Below are 8,384 nucleotides of genomic sequence, written 5' to 3' on the forward strand. Positions count from 1 at the left end.
ACCTAGCCCAACTCCTACACAAACTGCAGACAGGTATACATATCCAACAGGCTACTGACATCTCCATTTGGATGTCTACAGGCATCTCAACAAGCCCCAAACTAAACTGCTAATCTTGTACCCTATCGCTCTTCCTTCATCTTCTCCATTTCATAAAAGTAGTAGCACCATTCTTCCACTTGCTCAGGCCCAAACCCTGGAATCATTCTTGACTCCTCTCCTTCTCTCACACCCCACATCCAGTCCATCAGAACATCTAGTCAGCTGTAAACTTATTCACACTACCAGTCACACTACTTCTCATTACCTTCTGCTCTGCCAACTTAGTCCAAACCTCTAGCATCTCATGTCCCCTTCACTTGGTCAGTTTTTTATCTTGTGAAGCAATGCATTTAAAATGTAAGTTAGATTGTTACTTTTTCTGCTTAAAACTTTCCTATGGCTTCCCATTTTACTCAAAATGAAGTCTTTAATTGTGACCTATAAGCCCCCTATGATGTTTCCACCACCAACACCACCTCTACCAACTCTCTGATCTCATTTCCTACTGCTCTCCCTCTTGCTGAACCCACAGTATCCACAATAGTGTCCTTGCTGCTCCTCACAGACACCAAGCACACTCTATCTCAGGGCCTTTGGACTTCTAATGTTCTACAAATATTCCTACGTAATGCTCTACCTTCTTTGTTACCTAGGCCTTTCCTAACTATCCTGTATAAAATAAGTCCCCTCATCTCTCTCGATACCCTACCCTGATTTATTATTCTTAACACCTTTTTATTTTGAAATAATTGTAGATTCATATGCACTTGCAAGAAATAATACAGAGATATCTTGTTTATGCTTTACTCAGTTTCCCCTAATGGTCACATTTTACAAAAACTACAGTGCAATAGTGCAACTAGGATACTGACACTGATACAGCCAAGATACAGAACATTTCCACAGTTCTATCACCTCAGGGATTCATGGTGCCCTTTTACAGCCACACCAACCACCCTCTAGCCTCTACTCCCTCCTTAACCCCTGACAACCACTAATCTGTTCTCCGTTTCTATAGTTTTGTTATTTCAAGAATGTTATATAAATGTAGTCATACAGTATTAACCTTTTGGGATTGGCCTTTTCCACTTAGCATAAGTCCCTGGAGATGCATCCAAGTTGTTTTGTAATGGCATCTTTTATCACCTGACATATATACATACATATTTATTTGCTTATTAGGATAAGTTCCCCGAGAGCAGGGAATCTACTTTGTATACTGTACTTATGATGTAGGCATAAACATCTGTTGAATAAATAAAGTCCAAACTCTTTAACATGACCTATAAGATCCTAAATGAAGCATGCTTACCTTTCCAACCTCATCTTTCATTTCCATGGCTCCTCCACCCTGGCACACCACTCCCATCCAGATACACTAAATAGTGAATAACGCCATTCAGTTACACTAAACATCTTGCCATTTATAGCAGATTGCCTATGTGCTCTGATGTGTTGTTGTTTTTTCCACTTTTGCTGTTTAGAACTGTGGTTCTCAAACTTTAGTGTGCATCAGAATCACCCGGCTGATCAGGCTTATTAAAACAGATTGCTAGGGACTTCCCTGGTGGTCTAGTGGTTAAGACTCTGTGCTCCCCACTGCAGGGGGGGCACGGGTTCTATCCCTGGTCAGGGAACTAAGATCCCACAGGCCGCTTGGCGCAGCCAAAAACGAAACAAAACAAAATAAAATAACCCTTAAAAACAAAACAAACAGATTGCTAGGCTCCACTCTCAGAGTTTTAAATTCAGTAGGTCTGGGATAAGTCCTGAGAATCTGCATTTCTGACAAATTCCCAGGTGATGCTGATGCTGCTGGTCCATGAACCATACTTAGAAAATCATTGTGTTAGAACATTTTTTTATTTCCCTTCCCATTTCACTTGCCTAATTTCTTACTTAACCTTCAGTCCTTCCCTCACCCCAGAACATGGTGTTCCACGGCACACTGTACTTACCCTATCCCATCACTTATCACAGGATATTATAATGTCCTATTTATGTGTGTCTCTCTCCCACCAGACTATATCCTCAGCACTTAGCACAGTCTGACAGAGTAGGCACTCAATGTATATAATGACTGAATAGGTTCCTTAATTTTGATACCTTAAAAGACTCAACTGAAACAATATTTTTACAGTCATATGTTATTTAGAAGGCAGTGCTTCTATGGGCTAAAAATAAAGGATGAAAACACACCAAGGATCCCTTCATCAATAGGCTTAAGGATAAATAAGGCAATTTTTAATGTTAAGATTTTCTAGGAAGTGTTATTGTTTATTACAATTCTTTTCAACCAGAACACCTCACACTGAAATGACTGATGACAAAGGTCAAGAATTCAAGTTAAGATACTTTACCCATTACTTTTTCAATAATTACTTCAAAGTCTGTATTTTGTTCTTCTAAAAGTGAACTCTCTTCCCTTCAGACTAAACACCCCAAACCACAAGACTATCTAACATAGCCAGGACTTCAAAGAACGCTTTAATTGAACCCCAGAGCTGGCCAGATGTTGAAATCAGAACATACTTGCTTGCACAGGTCTATAAACCATTATCTAAAATTCCAAATTCCAAAAAAGCTCTAGAAACGTAAAATTTTTCACAAGTTTAAGGCAAATTCATTTAGCAGCAAAATCTGACCCAAACAGATATGTAGTTATTTTATGTTATAGGGCTTTATCCAAATTAGTGTTAATACTAATGCATTTTTGTGGCATGAATATTAATATGTTTGATTCTAAGATGCTACTCCAGACCCGACTGAGGTGTTATAGAAAATATGGTATATGCATTATATTCCTGTCTAAAATCCCAACAATTCTGAATTCTGAAACACATTTGGCCCAAAGGGTTTGGATGAAGGATTATGTGCCTGTATTGAGATATCAATTTCTCTAATCCCTGTATTTTTGTCTACTGTATTTGAAATATTTATCTAAATAATGCCCCCTATTGTTTTCTCATTTTGTATCTGAAAAACTGGTCTTAATGAAAATAGCTTTTGGGAATTCCCTGGCGGTCCAGTAGCTAGGACTCTGTGCTCTCACTGCTGTGGGCCTAGGTTCAATCCCTGGTCAGGGAACTAAAATCCCACAAGCCGCACGGTGTGGCCCCCCAAAAAAAGCTTTCTTCATTTTATCTGTTTTAACATTAGGTAAATACTGTTGGAAACTCACTGCTTCTATTCATATATGATACTTTCTTTTTAAATTAAGGAAATTCTATACTTCTTCGGGATCCTGTGGCTCACTCCCATCAGATGAATCATCATCCTCCTCACATGAATCATCACCAGAACAACTGAAAGTATAGAACTAAAAAAAATGTCTAGTGGAAACATATCATTTTGAAACACATCTGAAAGGCTAATGTCACACTTACAAGCCACTGACATTTGGCAGACTCAACTGATGAAAGTAGAATTTTTGTAGATTAAAATGTAAAGCGGACAACAGTAACAGATATTATCACTGTAAAGAGCAAAAAACACCTAAGATATATTTAGGAATGAACTGAACAAGAACTGTACAGGATCTATGAAGAAAATGCCACTGGGAAACATTAAAAGAAAACTTGGGTAAATAGAGGACCACATATTTCTAGACTGCATATTTGGTTTCAAAAGGAAGAGGAATCAGGTGACTTTAAACTGAAAGAGAAGTTTATTTGAAGAGAGGTAACTTGTGTAGGTCCCCAGAAGCAGAAAGGACAGTAAGACCTTAGTAGGGCAAACCAGGACCTGGAAAGCCCCAGAACGCCAGGCAACTACCCCACTACCCTCTCTGGGGACCACAGGGCTTCCTAACTCTGCTGCTCTCTGTGCATCTGCTGCTCTCTGCAGGCCTGCTTTCTCTGTACTACCTGCACGTGGGTCAAACGTCTCTCCCTGCCTTACCCTTGTGTCGTCACTTTCTAGGTCAAGAGCCCAGGTAAGACTGACTGCAAATTTCTTGAGAGAGAATCTGATTGGACCAGTTTGAATCCGTTATCCACCTACTCCTGGTCCAAGCAGCTATGGCAGGGGAAGGGAGAGGGTTAAGTGGCTATCTGCTTACTAACATGGGATAAGGATGCAGACTGGAACATGAGTGAGTGGTGCAGGCAAATTGAATGACATGTCCATTATAGATGAGCAGATTCCACACTGTGGAGATGAAATACAATACAGAGGTTAAGAGCACAGGCTCTGGGACCAAACTGCCTGAGTTTGACTTTGCCAACTTATTAGCTGCTTGACCTTCAACAAGTTATTCAATCTCTTTATGCTTCAGTTTCCTCATCTGTAAAATGAGGGTGATGATAATAGAGTTGTTGCATGGATTAAATGAATTAACACATATAAAGCACTCAGTAAAAACCACATAAGTATTTTATTACTTTTATAAAGATGCCCATTTCCCCTAAATTAGTCTATAAAATTAATGCAATTCAAATCAAAATCACAACTCTTAATTTGATAAAATAATTTTAAAGTTACTATGGAAGAAATATCTATGGAGAGAAAAGCATAGGTAGAATGTGAAGAGCACAGAGACTGATGCAAGTTATTGGTTATGTTCTAGATATTACATTGGTGGTTTGTTTCACATTATGTTTTTTAATGTACATATATGACAAAATTTTCTTTTATATATATCAAATATATTTTTGAAAGACACTTCTTTTTTTCTTGGTAAAACACCAGTAACACCGCTCTTCCTATGTCAATGATTCTGATTATTCCCTTTTTTCTATGCTTATAAGAGGGATAATGACTAACACAAACCCCAGTGTCTTTTTTTTTAACGTCTTTTTTTTAACATCTTGCTTTATAATGGTGTGTTAGTTTCTGCTGTATAACAAAGTGAATCAGCTATACGTATACATATATCCCCATATCTCCTCCCTCTTGCGTCACCCTCCCACCCTCCCTATCCCTCCCCTCTAGGTGGTTACAAAGCACCAAGCTGTTCTCCCTGTGCTATGCAGCTGCTTCCCACTGGCTATCTATTTTACATTTGGTAGTGTATACATGTCCATGCCACTCTCTCACTTCGTCCCAGCTTACCCTTCCCCCTCCCCGTGTCCTCAAGTCCATTCTCTACAAAAAGACACTTCTTAAAGAAATACTCCAAAAAAGAAGACCACTAAGCAGGGATTTACCCTACCAGAAATTTAAAAATAATTTAAAAGTACACTAAAACAATATTATTATTATCCAATAACAAATAAATCAATGGAATAGAAAATAAAGTACATATGGAAATTTAGTACTGTATAAAGGTAGAATTTCAAATCTACAGGGAAGACTGAGCATTCAATAAATGGTATAGGGCACCATCAAGTCGTTTAGGGAAAAAAATATTAAGCTAGATTCTTCCTTTCCTCCTCCTAAACAAATTTCAGAAGGATTAACTATTGAAATATTTTTAAGAAGATACCTAAAAACGTTAGAAGAAAATATACACTGCTAAGCATGACATTAAAGCTGTAAATGTAAATAAAGGAAAAGACCTACCTAAAAATGAAAAACTTCACAAGAACCCCATCACCTTAAACTTACTACTCATTTGCACCTATTTATGGGTTCTGATTCTGATTAATTCTATATAAACAGTTTTTACATAATACAAAACTGAACATATATAATTTTATGGTAAACATTTTATATAACCTTATCATGTACTTTTCTTGTACTCCTACTGTCTTTCTATTTAGCCCACGCATCATGTCAGGATAGTCCATTCTCTACTCTGCTTCTCTCTCCCCTTTTAAAATAACTTTCTTTGAAAGTTATAACCATGTACTTTTTCTTAAGTGAGTTTTAGTATTGTTTTCTTGAGATCTATAAAGTATATATATATTTTTGCATTTTAACTGAAACTGATAATATACAAATAACCTAGAGATGAACTGTATCCTTTGCTAATTGTATTAGTCCATCTGGCATCGTATGTTCTTTTTGCTAGACGTCCCTTTTTTTCTTCCAATAAAAGTTTTATTGGGTGGAAGCCATATAAAGAAAACAAAGGAAAGAAAAACTTCCTTCAGCAAATAAACACCACAGGCTATATTTAAAGATAAATTGAAAAATTGAAAAATACTTGTGATTATGTTTTAGACAAAGGTTAATAATATTCCTAACTTACAAAAAGCCCTTGTAATTTAAAAAATGTGACTATTTCAAATAGGCAGAAATCATGAACTGGCAATTCACAGAAACAGACCCAATAAATATACGGAAGATGTTCAGTTTTACACTTAGTCAACAAAATGCAAATTAGAACAAGACGATAAAGATGATAAAAGATTTTTTTAAAAGGTGACAAAGATCACAAAGATTAACAATACTCGACCGGCAAAGAGAGGAAGACCCAGCTGTCATTCACTAGCCACTATGTTGGTGGAAAAGTATTCAATACTTTTCAAGGGAAGAGTCTGGTAACAACATCTAGAATCTTACAAATGTGCATTCCCTTTGATCCAGTAATTATATTTGTATGAATTTACAGTACGGAAATTATCAGGGATATGTACAGTTTATGTATAAGAACACTCATCTAGTTTTGCTTGCACAAGTAAAAAACTGTAAATACCCTAAAAGTCCAACAATTTAGGGGTTGGTTGTACATATTATAACCATATAGCCATTAAATGCCATTACATACACATAGCCATTAAAAATGATTACGTAGCCTACTTTATCTGGAAAGGTATGAGACATTATTTGGAGAATATAACATGCTCACATTTTCCTATTTTAAAAAAAGCTTTACGTGTATATATGGAAAAGTCTCCAAGTTTATACAGCACTACGTTAATACGGTTATTTCTGGGCGACGAGATCGTGGGTGAGTTTAAGTTTCTTTCATACAAGTTTATGTACTTACTACTGGACAGTTGCAGGGAGTAGGCATTTTTTTAAAAAGCAGTGTTCTTCTTACAATCACAAAATACTAGGAAACTGTTAATTTGCTGAGAGAAACGGGCAACGGGTGACGAGCCCGCCAGACCAGGGGCTGAGAGAAGCGGACGCCGGTCGTCCGAGCCTCGCCCTGCCGCTGCCGCGAGAGCACAATAACCGGAAACACGCCACGAGAGACCTCGGGAATTCTGGGTACGCACTGGCCCCGCGTTACCTCAGAAGGAAGAAACTGTTACATTTAAAAGAAAAACCATCTCTTTCCTTTAACACAACACCATTAGCTCAGTCAAGGGGCGTTTCTATCCTGAGATGAGTGCGGGGGAGGTCGCGAGGGCGAAAGTCTTTCTTTAAAATTAAAGTCTTCCTTGTCTCCCCCTCCCCTCCACCAGCCTCTTCCCGTCACTCCGCAGGAGCTTCGAGGCCGCCCCGGGGAAGGCTGTTTCTACGGGTGACAACTTGCAGGAACACGGCAAGCTTAAATGCCGCGAGCCGACTATTGTGTACTAATGCCGCCCGGAAAGGTGGAGGGTGCGCGACGGAGCGCCGGGCGCGGAGGCGAGGCACGCTCTTACTGGCCCCCGGTTCCTCAGGCCGATGGAAGGGCGGGGCGGCGCGGCGCGCGTGCGGAGAGGCGTCCTCGCGCTCCTGCCGGTCTCCCCGGTGCCAGTGTGGGTGCTCCAGTTGGGGAACTGGGCGGAGCGAGGGAAGTTATGAAGGCCTGGCCTCGAGAATGTAGGCGGTTAATCTTTCTCACACGCGTAACTAGCCGGGCGCGTGAGTCAATCGAGGCTTTCCTCCGAGGCCTGGCCCAGTGCAGGCGAGGAACTGCAGAGGAGGAGGGAGAGGCGAGGCCCAGGCCAAAAGGTCGGGTCAGGTGCGGGCCGCTGCCTGCGTAGCGAAAGGCGGGGAAGACCGGGGCGGGAAAGCGGGAGTGGAGGGGCCCGCTGCCCCGAACCCCCCCCCCCCGCCTCCACCCGCTAGACCGCACTGATACAGCGAAGCTGATACGAGAGAGTAGACTATTAGCAGGTGAGGGGCCCGGCAGATGAGCAGGCTCACACCCTCGCGTTAACTCGTGAGGGTCACCGTCCTGGTTACTGAGAACTAGATAGACCTGACTAAGCTTGTGTTTGGGGTGGGGGTTGATAACCAATTTTTGAACGACTGTCATTCAAGATAAATGGCCATTGGGTTTAGGGTATCAGTAGGATATTTGGGTAGAAATGTTGACGTGAGGTCTTTTAAGGCAGTCTTTGTGAATTGCCTGTGGAAAGTGGTTCCCTGATTTGTGTCTTTATAATACTGATTTGTGTCTTTATAATACTAAAAACAGCCGGTAAATGGCGTTGTACAATTCATTCCGTTCACTTTGGCTATTATCTAACTTATGGTGATGAATGAGTAGCTTTGGTAAAAGTCGTTTGGAGCCCCAG

The 8,384-nt window shown here is 40.2% G+C and overlaps 1 long non-coding RNA gene across 1 annotated transcript in view; it reads right to left on the reverse strand.

The window, feature by feature from the left end:
* The window catches only part of LOC113633549 (uncharacterized), a 34,464-nt gene extending 26,997 nt beyond the window's left edge, over positions 1-7,467 (reverse strand). The window contains exon 1 of the long non-coding RNA XR_003438236.1: positions 6,917-7,467. This is a non-coding gene — a long non-coding RNA (uncharacterized LOC113633549). The remainder of the gene's footprint in view (positions 1-6,916) is intronic.
* Positions 7,468-8,384: the final 917 nt, after the last annotated feature.

The sequence above is a fragment of the Aethalodelphis obliquidens genome, unplaced genomic scaffold, assembly GCF_003676395.1.
Source record: "Aethalodelphis obliquidens isolate GAN/ISIS:26980383/991018 unplaced genomic scaffold, ASM367639v1 scaffold40, whole genome shotgun sequence".
Classification (NCBI taxonomy): domain Eukaryota; kingdom Metazoa; phylum Chordata; class Mammalia; order Artiodactyla; family Delphinidae; genus Aethalodelphis; species Aethalodelphis obliquidens.